This window comes from Sturnira hondurensis, unplaced genomic scaffold, assembly GCF_014824575.4.
Source record: "Sturnira hondurensis isolate 20B ecotype Veracruz unplaced genomic scaffold, ASM1482457v3 Scaffold0010128, whole genome shotgun sequence".
In the NCBI taxonomy this organism is placed as follows: Eukaryota; Metazoa; Chordata; class Mammalia; order Chiroptera; family Phyllostomidae; genus Sturnira; species Sturnira hondurensis.
In genome coordinates this window covers 9,632,867-9,659,440 of record NW_028082759.1, presented here as the reverse complement: position 1 = coordinate 9,659,440, position 26,574 = coordinate 9,632,867, and the positions used below count along the sequence as shown (strand labels likewise).

The 26,574-nt window shown below is 45.1% G+C and overlaps 1 protein-coding gene across 3 annotated transcripts in view; it reads left to right on the top strand.

Annotated features, from left to right (window-relative positions):
• Positions 1-26,574, top strand: part of TRIM2 (tripartite motif containing 2) — a 119,175-nt gene that overhangs the window by 21,690 nt on the left and 70,911 nt on the right. The window contains exon 1 of one of the 3 annotated variants that reach the window (XM_037058369.1): positions 18,361-18,987. The exons of the other annotated variants lie outside the window; for them this stretch is intronic. The gene's annotated coding sequence lies outside the window, so the exon portion shown is untranslated. Of the gene's footprint in view, positions 1-18,360; positions 18,988-26,574 lie in introns of those variants that run through there. 3 annotated transcript variants of the gene reach the window in all.

Sequence of the window (26,574 nt, the reverse complement as noted above, 5' to 3'; positions counted from 1 at the left end):
ATACATCTCCCTCTGTAATTATTTGGTGCATCATTTTAAATAACAGCAACACATCAATGCCAATGAATAGGAGGGTCAGGAAAGAAAGTGGCCTCCAGGATGTGTGCAATGGCTTTGTCGGGGAGTCGGTCTGACGTCATTGGGCTTTCTTGATAAAATTCCTGGCAAAGTCTTCTTTGTATGTTTTCAAAGCCTCCTCTTTGTTCTCAGTTCATTTCCTATTCCAACTTTCCAAGAGGTTTACCTGTGTTGAAATGAACTGAATTCAAATATAGTCCTTCCCAGATTCTAATGTCGACTCTCTCCTTTATTGGTTTTTAACAAAATACATGATGAAAGAAATAGTAAAGTCACTGAAAAAGTCCAACATTGTGTAGGTCATTACACTCTGAGTTTATAGAGGCAAAAATTGCATCTACTAACCCTATGGAGAGGGAGCGAACCTGAGATCTACCCACTGAGAGGTTAATGTGGAATCGGTGTCTCAATTTGTTGTGTGTGGAATCACAGAAAGAACTGGACTAGAGGTTACGGGACGTGAGCCCCATCCCTCGTTCTGCTGCTCTCTTTCTATAGAACTCTGGGCGCGTCATTTAATTTTGCAGGCCTTCAGCTTTCCCATCTGAAAAATGAGGCATGTGGTCAGATTACTTAGAAAACCACCCATTTTCTAAAATTCTATGGTTGTGTTGGGAAAATGAAACTGAGTAAAAGTTTGACAGTTCATTATGGTCTTTTCCTGGCTTGTTGCCTTATCCCACTAGAGAGAGAGAATCACAACTGCTGTTTTTGATATCAAAGGTGCTTCTTAATAAATTTACTTGTTTTTCCTTTTGAATTGGGAAGCATCTTTTCCCCAGGAGGCTCGGCTCTTCACACCCCTCTGCTCAAGGAGCCGAGTGGTGGGGTAGGAAGGCCCAGGCCTCCCTGCCTCAGGCTGGGTGACGTGGGGAAGTGAAACTCTCTGATCCTCAGTGTCTAATAATTCCTAGCATCACCACTCCAAGTGGCTTTGAACATAAGTGTGACCAAGCGTGAGGCGGCGAGCTAGCGTGTAGCAGCCAGGTACCAAACGTTAGTTCTCTCGCCCTGCTTGCCGTCATCCTTCCCCCATGAGAGGGTCCTGTCCTTTCCCACTTGGATGCGGTGCAAGTGGGTCTCCTGGCACCCAGCTGCCTCACAGTGTCTGGCACTTCACAGATGTGGAACAACGAATAGATACCGTGTGCATGGATGGATTGAATAAATCTTTTTAAAAATCTTCAGTAACCTCATGGGGTAATCTTGTAAGAAGGCTTCTGTTTAACCTAGAAGGTATTGCAGCTTATAAAATAAAAACAGAACTAACTACTTTAAAATGAACAATTCAGTAGCATATAGCACATTCGCAGTGTTATACAATCACCACCTCTACCTAGTCTAAAAATAAAGCCCTGCATTCCTTAGGCAGCTTCTCCCATCCTTCCCCTTCCCTCCAGATGTGGCAACCACCACTCCGCCTTCTGTCTCTATGGATTTATCTATTCTGGATGTTTCATACAAATGGAATAATATAACATGTGACCTTTAGTGCCTGGTTTCTTTCAAAAACAGCATAATGTTTTTGAGGTTCAACCATGTTATGATTGACCACTATTCCATTGCAGGTATATACCACAATTCCTTTATCTAGTAACCTGTTTGTCTATGAATTTGTTATTAATCTAGTAACTTGTTGGCTTTAGTGAATGCAGCTGCTATTAGCATGGATGTACACGTATTTGTTTGAGTGCCCATTTTCACTTCTTTTGGGTTTATCTCCAGGAGAGGGATGACTGGGTTACGGGCAGAGTCCACGATTGACTTTTGTGAAGAACTTAGAAAGGTTTTCCGCAGCAGCTGCCCCGTTTTACCTTCCTGCTGGCAACGTATGAGGGTTCCTGTTGCTTCTCGTCATCCTCAACGCTTTTTACTTCTGTTTTTTTAATTTTGATTCTGATTTTTGTATGGCCATCCTAGTGGTTGTGAAGTGGGCCTCCATTGTGCTTTAGTTTGCATCTCCCCAAATGACTAATCATATCGAGCACCTTTTCATGTTTTTGTTGGCCATCTGGGTATCATTTTTGAAGAAATGTCTATTCAAGACCTTCGACCATTTCAGAACAGGGCTGCTTGTCTTTTTGTTGTTGAGTTGGAAGAGTTCTTTGTATATGTGGATACTGGAGCCTTATCAGATATATGACTTGTGAATATTTTCTCCCAGCTTGTAGGTTATCTTTTTTGCTGTCTTGACAATGTCCTTTGATGCACAAAATCTTTAAATTTTTTAAAAGACTTTATTTATTTATCTTTAGAGGGGATGGGAAGGAGAGAGGGAGAGAAATATCAGTGTATGGTTGCCAATACATTGTGTGTCCCCTGCTGGGAACTGGCCCGCAACCCAGGTTTGTGCCCTGACTGGGAATCGAACTGCGATCCTCTGGTTAGCAGACCCGCACTCAATCCACTGAACTACACCAGCGAGGAAAATCTTTAAATTTTGATGAAGTTTAATTTACCTATTTTATTTGGTTGTTTATGCATTTTGTATCCTGATGCTTTTTTTTTTTAAAAAAAATGGCAGACTCTTAATGCTTTACAGGAAGACAAAAACCTTTTCCAGAAGGTAACCCGTGCTTTAAAACCAAGGGCCAGGCAAGTGCCGATGTGACAGCTCCCATGCAGCCACCAGAGGAGAAGTTCCAGAAGCGGCCTCATTCCGAAGAGCTACCAGAGATTCTTACTCTAATACAAATGAAGCATCCATGTCCAACTCACGAACATTTTGCTGACATATATTAGAAAGGGCAGTGTCTCTGGGTTATTATGTTTATATTCAAAGTCAGAAAAGCCTGATGGAGTTTGTGCAAAATAAATATATTTAATACTTTTCTCTGCTAGTTCATTTCAATGGCTCCTGTGCCTCTCTTTATAAATAATGAGATCATTCCACATTGTAATGACCATGCTTTTCTCAAAGTCCCTACACCCGTCATTTATGCCACGCCACAAATCAACCAAATAGCTCTTAACTTTATTTTTACTTCAGTAGATTATTTGGGAATCATATAAAGAAAAAAGCCACAGTTTATTTTCTGGCCCATGGTTGTTATCACGGGGCATTGCAAGGTTAAGCTGGCATAGCAGCTTTAAAAGCAGAACTTCCTTAAGTTCAGGAGAGGGGAAAAAAAGCCACGGCTGTTGGCCTCCTTTTTCCAAATATCCTGCACTAACTTCTGCTTTGTTTGCGTGTGTATGGTCAGGTTAAGTGAGCACTGAAAAAAACGAATGTGGGCCGCCTGTATTTGGGGAATAAAAGAAGCCCCTCTGCCTGGGTTCTGAAGGTGTGCCAGTCGGGTCAGGCATTTCCTCCGCAGATGTGCTGAGCGCCTCTCCTCAGATATTAGCGTCAGCAAAAGAAGTGTATCACCGAGGCAGCTTCCTTGGATTTTGTTCTTTGGTTGAAAAACTCCTTTGTACCTCAGTGAATACTTCATTTATTAACCCCAGAGGACCGGAGATAGCTAATACAAGACAAACGTCTATGGCTTTTAACATGCATAGGATTATGTGGGAGGCATGCAGACTCCATGACCCTGGCGTTCTGTAGGCAGTGATGCATGTCTTCCACTTGAGCCACTTTCGCGCTGCTGCGCCCGTCCAGGTGAGGATCTGGCCCTTCCTTTTCAGTGTCCCCCAAGCTCAGTCTCCCCTACTTCAGGATGAAATACAATATCTCAAGCGAATAGAGCCTAAAGAGGCTGATCATTGGTTCTCTTGTCCCCTGAGGCCATAGCCACGCCCCGTTGGCTTGCGCTGACAGGCTGTTTATATTTTTGTAAGGGCTTCTTTTTAACTAGGCAGCCTGGGGACTATAATGGGCTCGGTTGTCTGCGGGCTGCAGGGAGCTCGGGCTGCACACCCCAGGGGTCCGGAGCGGGCGCAGGAGTGGCCGTTATGGAACACGGGTAAGGACGCTCTGGAGTGAGGCAGGATGCTGCTTCTGTGCGCTGCTGAATTCCTCAGCCCGGGTTGGGAGTTGTGATTGAGTTGCTGGCTTTTTCCTGGTTTTATTTATTTTTTCTGGATGAAGACAGAAGGAGCAGATCAGTTTATGGGAGTTACGGGCAAAGCTGAAAGTGATCCCCATCCGCCCAGGCGAGAAAGGAGTGGGCAGGCAGAAATTTAGGAGACAGGCGCAAGTTGGTGGCACGTTTGAGGCCAAAGCAACCTGACATGGAAGAGGCAGAGCTTACAGCTGGTTCGGCAGTGAGAATCAAAGGCTGTTTTATTTTCCAACTTAACTGTGCACAGTCAGGAGCTGAGCTCTGCCTCTGAGCCGTTCTCTGAGCCAACTGCTAGCCCATGTAACCCAGTCAACTGCTTTTGAAAGGGCCTGATATCCACTGACATTTTCAAAAGGCAAACCCAATTAGTCTTATATGCCATAAATCATTCTATTCAGAAATGTGGGAACCCTTTAGAGCGGGCAGCCTCTGAAGTTTACTGCCCCATAAAAGTGCTCAAAGGGCACGATGGCAGTGGAGCCCAGGAAGGAAGGAAGAGCCCCAGGCGACTGGGGCACAGGGTGAGCCAAAGGACATTTTGTGAGGTGGGGAGGGGGACCCGAAATGCCCTAAGCCAGCCCACCTACGCATTCTTTCTGGTCTGTGTGTAGACAGACGAGTGAGGGCTGGGGACTGTTCAGACACAGGTCTTTGGGGCCCAATTCCCACACCTTGATGCCCCCTTCGGTGGCGAGTAAGACACCTCTCCCAGTGCCAGGGACACACAAAGCAAGGGAGGGTGGGTGTGCTGTCCTCAGACTGTAAGTGGGGGGCAGTGAGGGGATGGGACAGCTAAAGCCCTAGGATTTTCTTTGGGCATTCCTGCCTCCTGCTGAACAGAAGATCACCTAGGGCAGCTTTGATCAGAGAATTTTGTCCTTTCCTTTCTGATGGGCCTCGTGGTATGAAGTCTGTGTTTGATAAGGATGGAGCCCGAAAATGAAAGAAGTGTGGTTTAATTTTGAGATAAAGCTAGAAGCGAATCATGGGACGTTAATGCTTCTAGTACCTTACAAATTTCCCCACCTCCGCTAATTCCCGGATTTTGTCTGCATTATCTAGAGAGAGCATGTTTAAAGCCAATACATTCTGGGGACTCCTGGAGGAATTGAGTCAGATGCAAAGGTTATTTTTTAAATGAATTTGACCCCAAGAGACATGAATGTTTCAGCACAGTGCATGAAAACACTAGGTGGTTCCTTCCGGGAGCCCAAGGTCTCCTTCCACAGCCCGAGAGCCTGGGCAAGGAGCAGCAGTTGCTCATAAAAATAAAGGGGAGTAGGGACCTGTGCCACCCCCACCTTCCTCAGATTTCTCAGATCCTGGCCTTTCTCACACTCGGTGCATTCGCACATTCCCATGGAGAGCCCCCCACCCCCACCCGCCACACCTTGATGGCAAGGTGAAGAGGAAGGAGGAGGAAGCTTGGTGAGAGAGAAGGTGGGGTGAATTCTAGGAGACCCCACAAGGCACAAAGACAGCTCTTGCCTGCTTCTTATCTGAGAACAGTGGGCATGCCAGGCTCCTTCAATTCCAGACACAGCCTATTTCCAGAAAAATGTACAATCAAAGGTAATATTCTCCTAGAACTTTTTAAAATTTTTAAAAATATTTTATTATTTATTTTTAGAGAGAGGGGAAGGGAGGGAGAAAGAGAGAGAGAAACGTCAACGTGTGGTTGCCTCTCCCATGCCCCCAACTGGGGATCTGGCCCACAACCCAGTCATGTGCCCTGACTAGGAATCAAACTGGCTACTCCTTGGTTCTCAGGCCAGCACTCAGTCCACTGAGCCACACCAGCCAGGGCCCTAGAGCTTTTAAATACTGAGAGCTGTTCTCATGGGCTCTTGAAACCAAAGAAACAAGCATGTATGGATGAAATGCTACTACAGTGACAAGTACTAATGGTTATAATAGCTGTCATTTTTTGAGTACCTATCATGGGCCAGGTCTTTACCTGTGTTATCCACTCAGTCTTCATTAACCCCGTTGAAATGAGTACAGTTATTGTCCCCATTGTACAGAGGAGGGAACTGGGGCACAGAGAGGTTAAGGAACTTGCACAAAATCACACAGCTAGTCAGTGACCTGAAATGTGAATCATTAGGAAGGGACGCAGTACCTAACCCTATGTTATGAAATGACGATTTCCAGTAGATTATAGTTAGCATTCATACTGATAGATTTTTAAGAATCCATCTAGATACTGCCACCCAAATATGGCCTCCTGTGGAAAGCCAACTGGCAGCTCAGAAGGAAAGCGAAGAACTGCTTCCTTTAAATGGCTGAGAGTGCCAAAGGGTAGCAGCCTTGCCCCAGGGCATGAAATGCCAGGAAGGGCTGACGAGGGAAGGTGTTTGGGGCCTGGTCCTGCCACACTGGTGGGCCTGTGCTGTATGGTGACCCTTCAAAAAAGACACAAGGGGAATGAGAAACATAGACTGGGACTGCATCCCCTGGAGAGCCCCTGGGAGCTGTTTAGATAAGCATCAACTCATCTCAAGCTGTCCCTGCTGGGAAAGCCACACCTGCTGGGAACACTATCCCTTATCACACCTGCAGTCCTGCTCAGCTTTTCAAGGAGAGCTTTTCCAGGTGTGCTGGCCTTTAACACCAGGTGTATTTGCCCACTCTCAGCCCGTGCCTTCCGCCTTCTGGGACCATACCTGACAAGCTGGCACTGAGAGAATGGCACAAGGCATGTTTTGAAGCTGTTGTGCAAATAAGAACTTCAGTGAAATTCTTCAACCCCTTGACTCTAGAAACCACGTGGACCCAGAGGGCCAACCTCTGACTTTACGAATATCAGATATGCTTCAAGAAACTAGCTTGGGAAATGATATCTATTCTTACAGGGGTGTGTAGGAGGAAGATATTTGTACCTTAGCACCCCAAAACCTGGTTGAACTCAAGGCAGGCAGCTCCCACTGTGTGTTCTTTGAGGTGTTAAGGAACTAACTATGTCCTGAAAGCCCACCAGGGACCCCCAAGGGCAGAGTTCTCCCTGGGTGCATGTCCTCCCTCAGACGTCTCTGCCATTCTCAGAAGGGCACAGCAGCATTTAAACTGAATTCTGGGGCTGGAATCTGACCTCAGAACTATGTACCACAAAGAGTGCTGGCATGCTTTCCAAGGTAGTTTCAAATTCACGAGTTTTCCAAGACATTCTTGTGCAACATTGGGTGATCTAGCTTTCAATACGGCAGCTTTCAGTGAAACATTGCTGAGGAGCCTCTGGCTACAGCAGAAGTCCGGGGAAATCTGTGCAGCCGGCTCCTTCCATGGCCAAGTGCTTCCCAGACAATCAATAACCACATTTCCAGGAATGGCCAGGACCGGGTCCCTTTAATGGACAGATCACTGGGGACCAAGAGTCTGCAGCTGAGGCTCTCAGGATGTATGAACCTTGACTTGTGCTCCTCACTGGATGATTCTATTAAGAGTGCTTTTTAGCAAGAAAACAGCAACCATCAGTGATTTCTTAAAAGTGTAGCCCCTTTAAATCAGCCCTCAGCGAGGGTGGGTATTGTGCCTTCTGGGTCCTCTCTGCGTTCTGGGCACACTGTGGGCACAGCATAAATACTAATTAATGCCAGATCATTACAAAAAGACAATAGAGAGACTCCTATAAGTTAGCAGTGACCGTCCGAGCCTTAGGAGCCTTGTTGGAGCTGTGACAAGGAAGGATGGTGACAAGGCCTGCAAACAGCAGCCCCCTTCCCACACTGCACACAGGCAGTGAGCTGAGGGCGCCATTGTCAGAGCTGCCACGCTGACTGGGTGGGGGCAGGGCAGCAGCCCCGCCTTCCCCATGGCTGTCCAGGGGTCTCAGGGCGTGCTGGCCTCCAGAGTGAGGCTGCCTTTTCCTCACAGGCCACGCCGACCAAGGCTCTACAGCTGCCACCAGCACACAGAACTGGTGGTGGCTGAAGCTTTTCTGGGTGTGGCTTTTGAGGAGCAGGGTCCTAGGAGAGGCATCTGAAGTCTGGGCGGAATAGGGCTGGGTGGATGAAGAGCTCGGTGAGAGCCCATCCTTGTCCTTTCCAGGAATTGGGGTTACTGGGTCAGAGAAACATTCCGTACAGCTGGGTTTCTGAGGCTGGTTGTAAACCTGCTCCTTGAGCAGGGAAGCCATGTCTAGCCTGTGTCTGCACCCCTACCCAGAGCTTTAGGAGCGGGTGTGGGTCAGTCAGAGCAGACCCCCCAGACCCTCTGTGGAAACTGTTATTGTATATCTCCTTCCCCAAATGGACATCCATCTATCTTCTCTACTTCCTGTCCTTTAGTCTCTGAAAAGCCCAAGGTCGGGGTGTAGGGGGGCCACAGGCAGGGAAAGGATGGCGACCGGAGATCCATTCTAGCTCCCTTCCCTCCCCACGATGTATGTGCTTGTCACTGGGATGGGAACTTGTGTTCAGGGGCCTTTCGCCGTCCCCTTTAGACCCAAGCAATCCGTTCTGCCCGTGGAACAACTCTTTCCAGTGCCTTCGCCTGGCGATTGCACACGGAGCATCCAGGCCTAGGCTCGCGTCTGTAATTCCTTCTATGGACTCCGAGGGAAATTTCGGTTTCATTCAGGCACCTCCTCCCAGGGCATGACGCGAATTCTCAGCCATTGACTGGGAAGCTTGGGCAATGACACTTCAGAGAGACTTCAGAGAGAGAGACTAACCCTGATTAAACACCTGCTGGATGCCAGGAACTGTTCTAAGTGCTTTATGTATATGAGCCTGCTCACTCTTCCAGATGGCTATTGTTCATCTCTTTTTCAGATAAGGGAACTGCTGCTCAGAGAGCAAAACAAATTGCCCAAGGCGGCACAGGTGGTCAGGCCAGGCTGGTGTGCAGGTTCCAGAACCTGCATTGCCGACCACTACGTGATACCCCCAGGGGTTCATCAGGTTCCTCTGTATGGATGTATTTATCACCCTATTTCTGCTCATTTAACTTTTACAGCTTTCTATGATAAGTAATGAGTGAAGATTTTTTTGTAAAAGTAGCTAATAATTAACATTATTGACTTGCTAACTGTGTAACAGGCACTGTTTCAGGTTCTTTAAGCCTTGTAACCAATGTAGCCTTTGTACAACCATTTGACAGATAAGAAAACCGAGGCACGGCACAGGTGGTTACACATGTGTCCCAGACCGCCCAAGTAAGTAGTGTCAGAGCCACCTGAGGGCCACTGCTCTCTGACGTTGTCTAGAGGTACAGCCGTGACCGTGCCTCTGAACTGCTTTGGGAAAGATGTTTAAACTGGAATTACCAAGGCATACAATATAGATTTTTTAAGGACCTGGAAACATGACAAAATGACTTGCCAGTAACCCTGGATGGGTATGCTGATTTGTGTCCCCATGAGCACTGTGCAGTTGACGAAGGGCTCCAAATGCTGGGGAAGCCCTGGGAAGTAGCGATGCCCTGCAGCCCCGGGCATTGCATCCACAAGCCCTTTAGCTGCTGTGGGCTGAGATGGCACTTACTACCCTTAATAATATTCTTTTTATGAAAAAACACATCGACTTCAAAACCACACTTGGGAGGGGGCTTCTGGGACCCTGGAAGGTCATCTTCTTTTAATCTAGATAGTGATCTGCTGGGGTTTCTTTGTGATAATTCACTGAACTGTTGTCTTGGACTTGTGTGCTTCTCGTAATTTATACTTATTAAATGTTACTTTAAAACTCCACAGGGCAGGTATATATGCTTTGAAAGTTAAGCACCGGATACATGGAAATGTATGGTATAGAATAAGAAAAATGACTCACTTGCCACCATATTTTCTCCACATGCTGGATAGAAGGAGATTTGAAAGAAGCATTTTCATGGTTTCCTTTTTTTTTTCATCTCTAATTCAGGAACTGAAAAGACATTAGGTCGCAAGACTCCTAAGAAACACAGTTCTGAAAAAAATGTCCTTTTTTGTTTTTATTGGAGTTTTTTTTAAGTTTCAAACAAGCAAAAAAAAACTTACTTGGGCCAAAGCATGACTCATATCTAAAATATGTAGTTGTGATGACTGAGGTTTGGCAGGGACTTGAGAACAAGGGAGTCGTTCTCTTTCTCTCTTAGCTTCCTGATGGCTTCTTCCGTGACACTCGGTCTTGGAGTCACGAAGGCTCTGTGATATGGCCTGATGCGCCCACTGAGTGACGTCCCTGGAGACTCAGAAACGTGTTTCCATGGCTAATGGGTCAGCCTACGACGACCACAGATCATCATTTCAAAAAAACATGAGAAAGTCCGCTCTTCATCTAATGGAAGCCAGTAGCAATTTCCTTGTCAACCTTCCAATTGTTTTGAAATATTATTTTTGGTGCTTCTTTGCCTCTATATTTGATCTAAAATTCATTGTTTAGCTCCATTCAGTTTCTTGGTCCCTGGGTTCCAGTTGTAATTCTCATCAGTTTTTGTCCCCCTGCCGCAGGGGTCTTAAATGGCTGTAGAATAAGGGGGAGTCTTGCGCCTTTTATGACGAGACCAAAGGAGGCATGTTTCCTAATTCTCCTTTTAGTTTCCACCCTCTGAAGGTCTTGGCATGAGGTCCTGTGAGTTCTTTGGTTGAGTTACTAATGTTCACATGTCTATACTGACTTCTGTTTCTAGCTAACGTCTTACTGTTACCAGTGTGTTAGTCAGCACCTGCCGCCATAACAGTACCGTGGACTTGGTGGCTTAAACACCTGAGATGTATTTTCTCATGGTTTTGATGGCTGGAAGTCCAAGATCAAGGTCCCTGATGGTTGGGTTCTGATAAGCGCTCTCTTTCTGGTTTGCAGACAGTGCCTTCTCACTGCGTCTTCATGCGGCCCTTTCACTGGGCGTGCAAGTGAAGAGAAGACTCGCCAGTCCCTTTCTCTTCCTATAAGGATACTAATCCTGTTGGATTAGGCTCCCACCCTTACAACCTTTTTAAAGCTTTATTACTTTTCTGCAGGCCTTATCTCCAAGTACCCCTAACATGGGAGTCAGAGTGTCAACACATGAAGTCGACAGGAAGATGCAGTTCATTGCATGACATTACCACTTTCAGTGCAGTGGCCCCCCCTTATCTGTGGGGAAGTAAGTTCCAGGATCCCCAGTGGATGCCTGGAACTGCAGGGTATTGAACCCTGTGTATACAGTGTTTTTTCCAATATATACATACATACCTATGATACAGTTTAATTTATAAATTAGGCACAGTCAGAGATGAACCACAATAAATAAGAAAATAGAACAATTACAATAATACACTATAATAGAATGTATGTAAATGTACTCTGACAGCCATGGCGAGCTAAGATTGGCAGAAGAACTGCAGGTTCTCTCCATGTTCCCCAGAGACAATGGACAAAGAATGTGAACTAGCAAACCTAAAGAAAATATAGATGGAAATGATCCTATTTGAAATGGTCCATATGACTAGTGATCGCATAATCCAAAATTGAAGACCAATGATTTACTATTTTCTCCTTATCAGATTAGCAAATATTTTAAAAGAACACTTGGTGAGAGTGTGTATTTCAATCTCATACGTTGCTAATGGGAATGTAAATTGATAGAACCTTTCTTGAAAGCAATTGTGCAATGTTGTACTCTCTCAATAGCCCTAGAAATGTTAACACACCTTGACTTGGTAGTTTTATTCGCAGGAATCTATCTATGCTGAGGCTGTAGAGGCGTGGACAGAACTTTGTGTTCAGCAATTTCTTTTAAGTTTGATTTAAAATAATTGGAAATGTAGAAAATATGAATGTAAGCACTATGGAAATTGGTTGTGTAAATGATATACCAAGTAGTGGAATGTTCTTTAGCTGTTTAATATATGTTTGCAAATATTTTTCAGATAGGGGTATATGGCTGGGTGGCAGGCCAGGTCCCTGGTTGGGGGTGTGCAAGAGGCAACTGATCCATGTTTCTCTCCCTCTCTTTCTCCCTCCCTTCCCTGCTCTCTAAAAATAAGTAAATAAAATCTTTAAAATATTTTACAGGTTTAAAGTGCATATTACATGATATTTTTTAAAAGCAGTTTTCAAAATTATATGTATAGTAAAAACATGCCTCAGGAAAAATAGAAATAATAAATGGTAATGTCATTTATTCATTTAGTCACATCGCAAATGTTTATTAAATGTACATGTCTGGCAATGCACTTATCTATAGGCAGTGAGTCTATAGATAATTTATAAAACATTATTCTTTATGCTTTATTGGGTTATCCAGATTTTCTAGAGCATTTACTTGCTTTTTATCTAAAACGTAAGTTTTAATAAATGCTTTCTATCTTTTAGGGCCCACGTCCACCCTGCCCTAAAGGTCTTCCTAGCTACTCTAATAGGAAGCGATCGCTCACTTTTCTGTGACTCTTTCCAACCGTCTTATCATATATGGCCAGAACTACAGCCACTTGTATGTGTGACTTTCTTCCCAGCTAGTTCNAAAACATTATTCTTTATGCTTTATTGGGTTATCCAGATTTTCTAGAGCTTGCCTTTTATCTAAAACGTAAGTTTTAATAAATCCTTTCTATCTTTTAGGGCCCACGTCCACCCTGCCCTAAAGGTCTTCCTAGCTACTCTAATAGGAAGCGATCGCTCACTTTTCTGTGACTCTTTCCAACCGTCTTATCATATATGGCCAGAACTACAGCCACTTGTATGTGTGACTTTCTTCCCAGCTAGTTCAGGCTATTAGAGACCAGCGAATGTGGTTTAGTTAGGCCCTCCGTTTATAAGCAAAAAGCCTAGCTTGCCTTCCCCACCTTTTCCATAAAGTCTTTCCTACTACTTGAAAAAGGTGGCAATTTCTTCTTCCCTTGATCTTCAAAACAGTTTTTGAATGCTCCTTTTATTGGAAGTCCATTCTACTTCGGATTATCGTTCATTGTGTTTGCCACATTCATCATCCAGCCCCTTAAGACAGGGAAGGAAACTTGTTCCTCTTTGTGTCCGAAGTGGTGCCTTTCACCAAGTGTGTGCTCAGGAAACACGGGGAGCGCTCACGACCCAATGAACGCAGGCTCTCTTCAGCTATTTCCACTGGGTGCCTTTTAGGTACTTACTTATCTGAAGAGCTTCACAGGTACAGGAGCAAAGAGGTGGGATAAGAAAATAGACAAAACTAAGCAGACCCATAGCACTGAGCAGTGGCAGCCCTAAAGCCTAACTCTCCAGAAAACCCTGCCAGGAAATGCCTGCACCTTGGACTCATGATGTCCCAATAATATTCTTTAGCTCCTCTCTGCATCGTGAGACCTTTCTCCAGGAAGCTTTATCTTTTCCACCATTGCACAGACTCCTAGAGATTAATTCCCCAAAGAATTCCATTCTTCCAGCCACAAACTGAACACCATAGATTTGCCCTGCAACCAGCTATCAGGTTCTAATCCTCCAAACATGGCCATTAAAGGGAAAGTTTAAAATCAAGGGCTGCATAAATGTCATTTTAGAATAAAAACAAAAAGAAATAGGGCACAAGATCCCATTCAATTGAACATGTACTTATTGTGCTCCAGGTTTTTACAAAGCTTTGTCCTGGGCATTGAGGATGATCCAAAGATTAAATAGGATGTTGATCTCCTCCCTAAGATTTCCTGACAATAGAACAGGAAAGGGAGGAGTGGGGAGGGAGGAGCCTGGAGAGAGGAAGGGCACTGCACAGGGGCGTCTAGGTGCTGGGTCAGGGCTGGATCGAGGTGGGAAGTAGGTGGGAGGGCTGCTAGTGGCTGTGTCACAATTGCATCAGTGGTGGCCATTGATACTTTGGGTCTGCACCCAGGAAATCTAAGCTGTGGGTGGAATTCCAATAGACTAGGAGACACTTCAGGAAAAAAAACTAGGGCCATATCGAAGATGTATCATGAGACACCTTGGTATAGGAAAGCAAAATGGAAAAGGGTAGTATTTAACAGGGTCCAGTGTATCTCTGAGTGTTCTTAGCTACTGACAAGAGAAACTACTCCAGCTATTTTGCACATAGTAGGAACTTATCAAAGATGGCCATGACACCATCAAGAAAGTGGTAGAACAGCCTACACATGTGAGAAAATATTTTCAAATCACATCTGATAAGGGACTTGTATCTAAAATGTAAAAGTTCAGCAATAACACATTAATTTTAAAAGACAATTAGCCCTGGATGATGTGGACTGAGCACCATGGCCTGCAAACCAAAACGTCCCTGGTTCCACTTCCAGTCGGGGCACATGCCCGAGTTGTGGGCCAGGTTCCCACTAGGGGGCGCGCAAAAGGCCACCAGTCCATGTTTCTTTTCCTCTGTTTCACCCTCCCTTCCCTTCTATCTGAAAGTAAATAAATAAAATCTTAAAAAAAAAACAATGAAAAATGGGCAAAGAATGACAGTTGCACAATAATGTGAATGTACTTAAATACTGAATTATACACTTAAAATGGTGAAAAGGGTAAACTTTGTGTTATGAATATTTAACCACAATTTAAAAATATTTTAAAAAATAAGTGAAGGATTTCAAGAGATAGTTCTTCAAAGACAATACACAAATGGCCAATAAGCACATGAAATATGTTCAGCATTATTAGTCATTAGGGAAACGCAAATCAAAACCACAATGAAATACCACTTCACACTCACGGGAAGTTAGAACCCTCAGGCCTTGCTAGTGGTAGTATGTGATGTAACCACCATGGAAAACAGTCTGGCAGTTCCTCCAAGTGTCAAATCTAGAATTGCCATACGAACCAGCAATTCTACTCCTAAGCGTGTAACAAACAGAAATGAAAATATATGTCCACACAAAAAAGTGTACACAAGTACAATCAAAGCATTATTCATAGTAACCAGAAATGGAAATGATCCACACGCTCATCAGCTGATGAATGGGCCAACAAACTGCGTTCTGTCCATACAGTGGAATATTAGTCTGTGATGAAAATTAATGAATATCACACGTGCTACAGCATGGGTAAGCCTTAAAAAAATTGCTAAGTGAAAGAAACCAGACACAAAGCCCATATTGTGTGATCTTATTTATATGAAATGTCCAGAATAAGCAAATCCATGGGGACAGAAAGTGCATTAGTGGTTACCAAAGGCTGAGGGGAAGGGGAGTGACTGCTAATGTGAGTGAGGTTTCTTTTTGGGGATGATGAAAATGTTCTGGAGCCCTAGCTCCACACCTAGCTGGTGTGGCTCAGTGGGTTGGGTGTTGTACTGCAAACTGAAAGATCACCAGTTTAATTCCCAGTCAGGACACATGTCTGGGTTATAGGCCAGGTCCCTGTTTGGGGTACACAGGGGGCAGGCGATCAATGTTTCCTTCCTTCTCTTTCTCCCTCCTCTCTCTGCCCTCTAAAAACTGAAAAAATAAAATAGGTTCTAGAATTAGATAGTGGTAATGGCTGTACAACATGTGCATATACTCAAACCTACTGAATTGTACACTTTTTTTTACTTTTCTCACCTGTGAGGTCTTTTTAATTTTTTTATTGTTGTTTAATTAAAGTTGTCCCCATTTTTCCCCCATTACTCTCCCCTGCCCTCCCCTCCCCCACATTCAATTCTGCCCCCCATTACCCTTGCCCATGGGTCCTTTATACATGTTCCTTGACTTGACCCTTCTCCTTCTTTCCCCCTTTATCCCCCTCCCCCCTCGCTTCTGGTCACTGTCAGTTTGTTCTTATTTCCATGCCTCTGGCTCTAGTTTGCTCGCTGAATTGTGCACTTTCAGTGAACAGATTTTGTAGTATGTACATTCTATCTCAATAAAGTTGTTACTTTTTTTATATATAAAAAGAGTAGTACGTGGCTCAGAGAATCTCTAAGAAATCCAGAGAATCGGGCTTGGAGGCCACTTGGCTTAGAACAATGCCTGAATGATACCACCAAGTGGGTCCAGGTGGAGCCTTAGTCCCGCCCCTGTAGACACAGGCACCGCTAACATGCCTTTGGACAGCTGCTAGGACCTTTGCCCCTGCTCGCCCTGAGGGTTACGTCACTCCACCAGGTTCTATTTCCTCACAGGAAACAACTTCTCTGGAGTCTGCTTTCTCATCATGTTTTATGCAAACTGAAGTCGAGTGTCTCTCCGCCCGATGCCAGAGGCCTAGGTCAGAGTTTCAAACTGCAGGGCAGGCGAGAAAGCAGGTGGTGACCTGGGAGGCAAGACCCAAACCAATGTCCACCATACCACATCTCTCTTGATGGGTTTGCCTGGGCAGTGCTGTAAATGAAATGTTCAAGCTAAGCAAGCCCTTTGAAATTCATCTACCAGCCTGACCACGAGGTCCGATGACAGTTACATTGCCAGAGGCAATGGGCGATTCCTAGCTTTATCTCCCCTGACTTTTTGAACCGATGGCAAAGTTAACCACTCCTTTCTTAAACATTTCTCCTCACCATTTATGTTCCTTTCTAACCAGTTTTCTCTCTGTTCCCATCTAGAGCCGTTCTCCCTCCGCATTGAAAGCTGGTATTTCCCCTCATCTCCATATTTAATCCTGCTCTTAGTCACTGAGTCCACGTGGTGTGAATGTTGTGGGTTGAATTGTGTCCCTCCCCCTTCAAATGCGTATGTTGAAGTCTGAAGTCCCGCTATCTTCCATGGAAATATGGTAATTTCCAAAGAGAAGATGGAAATAAGGCAGAAGTGATTAGTTCAAATGAGACCATACTAGAGTGGGGTGGGCCCCTAACCCAATATGACTGGTGGCCTTATAGAAAGGGGACATTTGAACACTGACGCACAGGGAGAAGGCCATGTGAACATTGGGGTTATGTTGCCACAAGCCAAGGAGCTGCCAGAAGCTAGGAGAGTGTTCTGGAACAGAGCTCTTCCCAGTGGCAGTCAGAGGGAGAAAGTTCCTGTTGACACATTGAACTTGGATTCCCAGCTTCCAGAACTGGGAGCAAATAAATTCCTGTTGTTTAAGCAGCTTCACTGTGGCACTTTTCAGGACAGCTCTAGCAAACTAGTGAATTTTTCTCTACGCCTGTATTTGCTTTCTACGTATAAGTGGACAACCACCTAATTATATAGCTAGCCCATAATGCCCAGACTACTAACAGATCCAAGTGGCTGTCTGGCCCGCTGGCACATTTGCATTTGGATACCCCACAAAAACCACAGGCTCTAAACTCAGGTCATCATATCTCTGGTCCTATCTGCTCTTCCTCCTCCTTTTTTCTCTCTTGGTGAGGGGTCCCCTCCATCCACGGTGTTGCCCCACAGCGGCAGCTGGGTGTTAGCTACAACTCTACCCTGTGGCTTGTTACTAAAGGTTCTATCTCTCCCACATCTTTGGAGCCTTTCCCGTCCATCCCAGGCCAGGCTGTCTTCCTTCCATTTGCCTTCCACAGTAATCTTTCCACAACACAATCTAATCAAGTCACTTATCAGCTTAAAATCCTTCAGAGGGTCCCCATAGCTTCCAAATGAAGGTCAAATCCCAGAGTCTAGCAGATAAGACCTTTGTGGTCTGACTCCTTGGTGCCCTCCATAAGCTCATGTCTCACCTGTGCTCCTTAGCGCCTGCTTTCTGCAGCCATTCAGAGGTTCAGATCTCCCCCTGTCCACTTCTCTCTCCCCATCCTACCCGATGCCTGCTAAGGCGTCAGAACACATGCAGTCTGTCCTGGGAAGCCTTTCTTGATTTCCAGCATGATTTAAAATCTGCTTCTGTGTCCTTATAACCCTCTGGGCATAGACTCTATCACAGCAATTTCACAATGCACTACAGTTGTTGGTCCCCCTTCTTACCACCCTCCCCCAAAAGTAAGGCACTTGAGAGTAAAGACTTCAGGCTCAGTCTAGTGCCTGGCACACAGGAGACACTCATAAATGTGGAAGGAAGGAAGGAAGGAAGGAAGGAAGGAAGGAAGGAAGGAAGGAAGGAAGGAAGGAAGGAAGGAAGGAGGGAGGGAGGGGGGGAGGAGGGGAGGCGGGAGGGTGGGNAGGGAGGGAGGGAGGAGGGAGGGAGGAGGGAGGGAGGGAGGGAGGGAGGGAGAGAGGGAGGGGGGAGGGAGGAAGGAAGGAAGGAAGGAAGGAAGGAAGGAAGGAAGGCAGGCTCCCTACCCCAACCTATTTCAGGTCTTAAAAAATAAGACCCTGAGAGATAGTAATATCTCATCATTTTCAGTGATGATTGTGTTGTAGTTGACTTATTTGTGAGAAAGAAGGTAAAGCAGAGATTTTGTCCTCTCTCACATCCAGGAGTTGTGATTGCTTTTAATAATGCATCTTCCTGTAATGAAGCCTGGCTCATTTGAGCTCTCTCTCGGCTCCTTCAAACTCCAGTCACTTCCCCTGAAGGGACAGAGTTTGCGGTGTGTTTACAGGCCCTGCCAGCAGGACACGTGAGGAGCAGACCTGCACGGTGAGCCAAGCCCCTTTTTCCCTGCTCCCTAGGGCTGCGATTGGCCCTTCCCGGAGCTGGCCTCAGGAGCCTTTAGTCATCGAGCTGGGAAATCCTTCTGAGACTGGGCAGCGGTTAGCGTGTTGTTTTCCTGCTTTGTGGGGGATTAGCTGCTGGCCGGGTTGGGAATGCTGCGAGGCAGAGCTGGGCAACAGTAATCCAGGATTTGCCTCTGCCGCTCGGCATATGGAAAACAGATGTCTCTGCTCTCGCCTGAGCACAGAATGGGAATGAGGAGCCAGAGGGCCTTTTGGAACCGAGGACTCGGAGATAAGGCCCTGCTACGTCCAGCCAGGAGGCAGCTTTTCCTCCTCTGGTCTGGAGTCACCACTCCAGTTTAGCGTTCAGGAACGGCTGGGGATAAAGCAGTGTCACCTTCAGATACGGCCGGACCGCAGGATCACGGCAGCAGGCAGGAGCGGCGCCAGCACCTCGGTCGTCCGCCCCGGCTGTGAAGGAGCACGCCCAGCCCTGGCAGGGGGCACAGCGGGGCTGGAGGCAGGGTCCCCGATCGCCCCCGCACGGGTCTCGGAGTAAGTCAGGGATTCTGTGGTGGTGCTGGCCGAGCTGGCGGCTGCCACCGGTCCTGCCCACTAGGAACCTCCCCTGGGGCAAGGTCTGGGGAGGGAGTGAGGTGCGCAGGAAGCCTGCAGGCCATCCATTTCCTGCTCCCAGCTCCAGTGGGAGCCAGTCGGGACCCCAGTTGCAGTGGCTGCGGCCGCAGGCGCTGTCCACGGGGCGCGGGGGTCGGCCGAGTGAGGTGGGAGGTGCTGCGGCTCCGCTCGACCTCCACGGTGCCTGGCTCCCAGGCTGGGCCAGCGGAAGTCTCCCGGGGCTTGGGAACCGTTTGCCATTCCTTAAATAGTGTATGCACCAGGCTTCGGAAGTAAAGCTTTTCACGTCATTTTGCACCAAGGAACGAAAAAGAAAAGCTATTCGGCAATCTTAAAGTGGTAGCTCCAGTAATTTGTGAAAACTAGGTTTCTTTCTCCACTCCACCTCCCAAACCCCTTCTCTTAAATTTGGGCCGTTTCCCTGAAACTACTCAAGTAGATTTCCGTCGTATTAGCCTCGACTCTTACTCTCCGCCCAAGTTCATATATCAGTTCTGGCTAATGTGAAATGGGGGATATTGATTTTTTGAGGCTTTTCAGGGCACTTTTGGATTGATTTGTTCTGGAAAGTACATGTCCCGTGTTGAAAACTTCATGTTGCCAACACATAAGGTAAAAAAGGCTGGGGGTGGGAAGGAAGGTTCCTAGGCTGACAAGCCTGTCCTATTCAAAGCGTTTTGTGAATGCCCACTTTGTTCCCCTCCGTAGTCCCACCCCAGAGAGCGACTGGGTCCTTCTTTACCCCTTCCCCCCACCCCAAGAAATCATCAGCCTTCATTTGTGAAACAGAGAGCTTTGATTCAGTTGGTTTTTAGATAGTTAATTTTAAAGCACTTAGAATTCCAGGCATCCAAAGATTAGGTTATCCCTTGAAGTGGGTTAGGTTGGACAGTTGTTCTACGTCAGTCTTCACACCAATGCCTTTTGTTTTAGAAAATGGTTTGTAGCCTGTTTGCTTCTAAAAATGGAGATTAACTTTTACATCAGTGTTTTAAGAATATAGTTACAGGTTTTGTTGCATGCCAAGTTGCCTTTTGGGGTTTCTTTTCCAGGGTTTAGGAGGAGTGATTGTGTCAGGTTCGGCTTCTCAGTTGCACTTGACCTCTAGTCTCAGATTTCCACTTGACCTCATCCTTGGCAGACCTAGTACCTGCCCTTCAGCTGCAGGAAGCAAAAGAGCAGGAAGGATTCAGAACACTTTGACTACCACAACTGCAACCAAAGACGTCAAGCATTTCACCAACTTCTTTATGGCACACATTACCTTGTGTTTCCTTCCTCTTCAAACTTAGGTACACCTTGCTAGGTCAATAAAAATTAAGGGTCAATAAAAAAACATGAAAGCAAAAATCTCCGCTTCCCTCCTCCCTTAGGGCAAATTTGGATTTGGTGGAGTCAGGCCAGGCCACCTACTCTAATGAAATCTCTTCATGGTGAGATAAGAATTCTGGACTGGGTGCAGAAGAGTTAACAGCAGATGTCTTCACTCACCCTCATATTTGCACATTTTCCCCTGTAGCCTCCCTGTTCTTTCTACTTTTTTCTATACTATCCCATGTAGGTACATAACCGTGGCTTTATCTGGGATAGTGGAATCCAGGACATTACCTGTCAGTGTCAAGGTTTGTTTAGGTGGCAGTGTCCCCCTTATATAGTCTCAAAGTTTTTTTCCAAACCCTGCTTTTATTTTCATGGAAAAACCTTTGTTTATTAAATCCTCCATTGGACAGTCCATTGTATCTTTCAAAATTAAACATGGCACCTACATCTTGAATTCTTTTTCTTGCATCATCATTTGAATGTTGACTGGCATGGTTTCCTGATTGGTCAGCTTGTTATTTCTGCTTCATATTGAGACACTAGGGGAAGGATCTTTTTGTAAGATGTGAGTGTAAATGGATTAGGGAGTCTCCTTGAAAATTAATAGCATACGCTCTGACCTTTTCTTTGGTCTGCCCTTGGGTTGAATTCTGTCCTTTGAATTTTTGTCCACTAACTAATTTGGAAAGAAACTGGATATTTACCTTGGGTCTCGTGAGTGATCTGTTTATTTGGCCTTTTCTGACCAGCAGTAACTTACCACCACTTCAAATGCTGCCCGGTTCAAATGTGCCTGTTTACTGGAGATAACCCAGTAGGGTAATGTAGCTGTGTGCTAGGAACCTTTGAAAATGACACCTGGAGCCCTGGCTGGTGTGGCTCAGTGGGTTGAGCACAGGCCTGTGAGGGTGGCAGGTTCGATTCCCCTTTGGGGCACATGCCTTGGGTTGCAGGCCAGGTCCCCTGTGGGGGACACGTGAGAGGCAATCACACATTGATGTTTCTCCCTCTCTCTTTCTCACTCCCTTTCCCTCTCTTTAAAATAAATAAAAATTTAAGATAAAAAAGAAATAAAATGCCACCTGGAAATCCTGAAATCTGGGGAGTAAACATTTTTCAGAAGTTTCCTCCTCTTTCACCACTGCCTGGTTTACACCGATTCCATCTTGGGCTACAGATTCCCAAAGGCAGTTTTGCTTGATCTCTACAGGCTCTAAAAGTTTTTGTTGGCACGAGTTGGGAAGATGATGTTGATGCTGCTGCTAATGATACAGATCTGAACAACGACGGCTTTCCATTTGAGTTTCATGCGAAGATATATTCCAGGGTGTCTGTCTGAGAAGCCTTTCTGAGATTAACTTAAAAGTCTTGAGTCAAGACTGAATTACTCCCACACTGTATCATCACCATTATTTCACAGGCTCTTTTGTGTTAGATCTTAAGTCTGACTTACTTAGTTGGCAGGTCTGAAAAAGTTCCCTGCAAGTCATCTGTGAGTTTAGTTTATTATTTTCTCTGGAAGAGAATGGCCCTTGATAGGGATAATATTTGGTCAGAATTAGAAGAATTATCAAGTGGAACCGAGGAGATAAATAGGTAAGTGAAAGGAGGGAGTAAATTCAAGGGCACTGAGCCACTGTCTCCTGGCCGCTCAGCTTTTATACAGATATTTTTAGAGTTTCATAGAAATTCAATCTCAGAAACTGAGCTTCTGGTGGCAAATATTTTGTGTACTAATGCTGGTTCCTTTCTGTCATTTTTGCATATCCTGCCTTTGACTCTCCTCTTAATCTTTGAACAGATATCTCTTCGCCCTGGAATTTTCAGTACATTCTTCTTTTTTGTGATATACTGGGTATCTAGATGAAATTACTTGGGCAGAAGGGCTGGCCAGGGAGATGAGGATGTGTCCCTGAGTCCAACCAAACCAGTGCCCATCAGCATGTTGATTACTTTATGACCACTTAAAGGTGCTCAAATAGAGGCTGTGGCTACAGATTCACTTCTGCCTAAACTGCTTGAAACGAATCAAGCTTAGAGTGCAGGCTTTTGGAACCAGAGCAATTTGTAGGAGTATGCTGGAGGCAATTGCAGTTCTGGGAGGTGATTAGCCTTTTAAATCACTATCTCCTTATTGTAAGTGTGTTCCAGGTTTCAGAATGCCTGCTGGTGAAGGATGTCTTTTTTAGTTTCAATGTAGCCACTGCTTTCAACCAAGATACCAGAGAGATGTCAAGTCTTGCCGACCTGCTTATTTGCCATTAGGATCAGGACCAGAATTCCGGGGCTCCCATTGCTGATCTTCAGAGATGGTGGTTTTGAGGACCAGGTCCCGAACAAAATGAAGTCTCTCAGTTTAAGACTCCTGAAAAGAGAGATTTGGCCTAAGACCCAAAATGTGAAAGATTAGGTAGACGCAGTTGTGTTTAACTCTGTCCAATCAGGTAGAAGAAAGGAAAGATGTACATCAGACCGAGTTTGCCAGCCAACAGGCTGTCCCCTGCTTTATGACTGGAAATTACAACAGTGTAAAAGGAAGAGCAAAAGCCTTGAAGAGATTTTCAAGCCTGAGTGGTACCTTCAGACATCAGTGAGCATCCTTCTTCCACCTGTTCACTGTCAAGGGCTTTGGTAGGACCTGCTTCCCTAGTCCAGCTACACCCACTTCCCAAAGTGATCAAGATGGTCCCTTGACCTGAGCTTTGCTTCTTTGGGTATTGGAAGGTGTGTTATTGGCTCTTTCAACATGACCTGGGCAAAGTTACACTTCTACTTAAACCCAAAACTCCTATTTGGTAATTGGCTTTATTCCTATAATGCCGCTCAACACTTAAGTGGGCCAGCATCAAACTGGCTGGAGGGTAAATGATAGATATCCTTGAGCTTTGCCTTAATTAAGAGGATGAGATCAGGTCTCCTTAATCATGAAAATAGCCTCTTAGACTAAACAAAGGACTGACTCTTTTGCTGACTACACGCAATTTATTTAAATTAGTGTTGCACATTCAACAATGGTATCAATGCTGCAGTATAAACTCTCCAAAGAGGGCGAGTTTTCTTGCCTTTTGCTTAGGGATGAAAAAGGCATTAGCCACATTGAATGGGATTTGCATCTTCTTAGCTTGCCTGTATCTCTTCAGCTGGATACAATGGGAGGGGGCCCATCTATCTTATTTGCTGGGAAACCTGCCTTAGTTATGATTCTGCTGGGAATTAAAATAGTGAACTAAAAGCAAAGGAGGGGGGAAGAGAAAGGGCAGGAACTTGCAGGATACTCAAAAGAAGGGGAGCTTGCAGTCAGTTCTGACACCCCCACTTTTTTTTTTTTGTAATTCAAGCTTAACTGTACAGTTTGCCTTAGCAGCACACAGGCCATCTCAGTGGGTAGTAATCTCCTTGGTGTTGGTGAGAGAATCGTCTCCTTGTAGATTTGGGACAGCTGGCTCCTGTTTATTGTTCAGCATATGCCCAGGGCTGCTTCTACTAACCCCATGCATTGGATTCTGCTTATTTAAAAGGCAAAATAATTGCCATATTGGTGAAGGGAGGAGATTATAAAAGTGAACCTCTCATGAAATGCAAGCACATATTGTGAATACCTCCTTATTTAGCACAGCCAATCAGAAGTCACCCAAGCGAAGTGGATAAAAAGTTACTCAAATGGACTGAATGTTTGCTTCTCAATTGCTGCAGAAAACAAATGGCCAAGACTTGATGTCTTTCTCTTCTAAATCTGAGCCAATACGAATGAAGCCACCGATCAAACTAAAATGTAAAAACTAGTTAGAGAACGTGGTCTCCGTTTCCTACTACCCGTAAAAAGAACTCTTTTTAACAAAGCCATTCGCATTTTAGAGAAGCAGTGCCTCATCCCTGTGTCCTGCCACCCAGTCTACATACAACAGGAGCCTTAAGTGATAGATGCTCTCCTTTGCCCCGGGTCACATGGGAGCCACGTGGTCATGTTGCACAAAGAAGTGACGTGACAGGGTTCCATTGCTTAGAGGAAGGATGAGCAGAAGCTGACTACAATCTTTTTGCCCTTTTCCCCTATTTTCAGCCATTAAGTAGTAATTACCCTTTGAGGGTACTTTATCCCGTTCCCCCTCAAATGTCTCAGCTGAGAAACTTGAAGTACAGAGAGATTAATACCTGGAGGCTAAACCACACGCAAGCTGCCAAAACACCCACCAAGACAATGTGAAAAGATCGAGGAACTTGAAAAGGGGAGGTGTGGGGGAGAAGGCTTTTGGGGGGGCCTGTGCAAAGTGCTCCCTTTTCTCATGAGATTTGCTCTAAGAGCTCCACTTCAGCTATAGACCCCACAGAGGAAGGTGTGTTTTATTCATTGTGAACACAATTTCATTAAAAGAAAGCATATTGGATTTCTCAGAGATTTCCGCTATAAGGATTCTACTTGCCCACATACATTGTTAAGCAAAGTTACTGAGTCTTTTTTGTTTGTTTGTTTCATTCCTGAATCTTTAATAAGCATCTCTTACAGATCAAATTCATACTACTTTCAAAAAAGTCTTTACAATGTCAAGAATGGGAAATAATTAAGAATTTGCTCTGAATAGTTAAAGCAGTGTCTGCAACGAGAGGGAGACAGATTTGTTGGGTGATAAAATTCTGAATTCCATCTGCACGGGAGCTGATTTTTATTTATAATGTGGTACAAAATATTCTTGGCATGTTGGGCTTATTGCACACAGGATGCTCCATGCTAAAACTGAATCTAGATAGAACTAAATAGATTTCTTTTCCTAGATTTTTTTAAAACCGTTGCCTCCTCGTCCAGTCCTTTGGGTAAATGCATTCACCGAAGTGCTGCCGGGTCTCTCTCTGTGAGTGGTTTGGTCTTCTGTCTTCATTATCCAGCCCTTTCTATTAACTGGTATCTGCAGATGGTGGTTAAGGGAAACTGGAGTTCACCTGTACACCAGGGGGACCTGGTCATTCCAGGTGGAGAAGCCCAGACTCCTGCTTGTGTCTTAGATCTGTTTTTGTGTTCCTAGAAATTCAGGGCCTAGCTTTCTAAATTTTATGCATACTGACTGCTACAATAATTGCACTCGGTATGTATACTGTATTTAGTTTCTCCAGCTTAAAAACGGTCATTTGACTCACTAGAAATCTTTGGCCAGGGTATAAAGCTTGTGAAACAAATATTGAAGGCGAAGTAAAAGAAAAGAGTGATTTTAACTCCTTCGTTTTTTAAAAAAGATTTTATTTATTCATTTTTAGAGAGATGGGGAGAAAGGGAGAGAAACGTTGAAGAATGAGATATATTGACTGGTTACCTTTCACAAGCCCCCAACTGGGGGCCTGGCCCACAAGCCAGACATGTGCCCTGACCAAGAATTGAACCAGCAACCTTTTGGTTCACAGGCCAGTGCTCAATCCACTGAGCCACACCAGCCAGGGCTAATTGAACCCCTTTAAAGTAAAAACATTTAAATTTTTACTTTAAAGTCTGAGTTCACATGGCTGGTTTCTCAGGGAAAATTTGGTGGTTTGGGGATGTGATTATTGACTGTGTACTACTACTAAAGCTCGTCCTCATTGGAAATGGGAGTGAGGGTTTGGCTCTTTCTTAATTCAGTATGCTCAAGGGATGAACCATATTGAGATTCTAAATGACAGAGGTTGACTTGCCTTTTGTATTGCAGGCACAGTTTATCAATGCTTGGTTAGCTTTTAGTCTTAAAACCAGTAGAATTCAACTACGTAAGAAAACCCAAAATAAAACATTAAACTCTTGACTTAGGTAAAACCTTGTGGATTGTTTTGCACCAGAGCTGATTATGTTTGGGACTGTCAGTCATTTCTCCCGAGAACCTGGGATACTGCATGCCTTAAGGTGGATTGAGGTAACTGCATGCTGTCCATCTTTTATTTACGAGATAACCCTGCTGACGCCTCAGGATGTGCTGTGCTGTTTTCCCCATTCCTCCTCTCACCCTTTAGTAGCCATGAAGTTAATTGGCCCCTGTGGCATAAGTCCAGAGTAACCAGCTCGCTGGTTTGAGCCCACCATTTCATCAGCAGAGCAGGTAACTTTGAGCTGAGCTATCTTGGCACCAAGATGACAGTAATGATTTAATCTCCCATCTGAGCAAACCTTTACCTTTAAAAAATCACTTTCATAAATTACCCCTTTGTATCTTTACAATGGATCTGAGA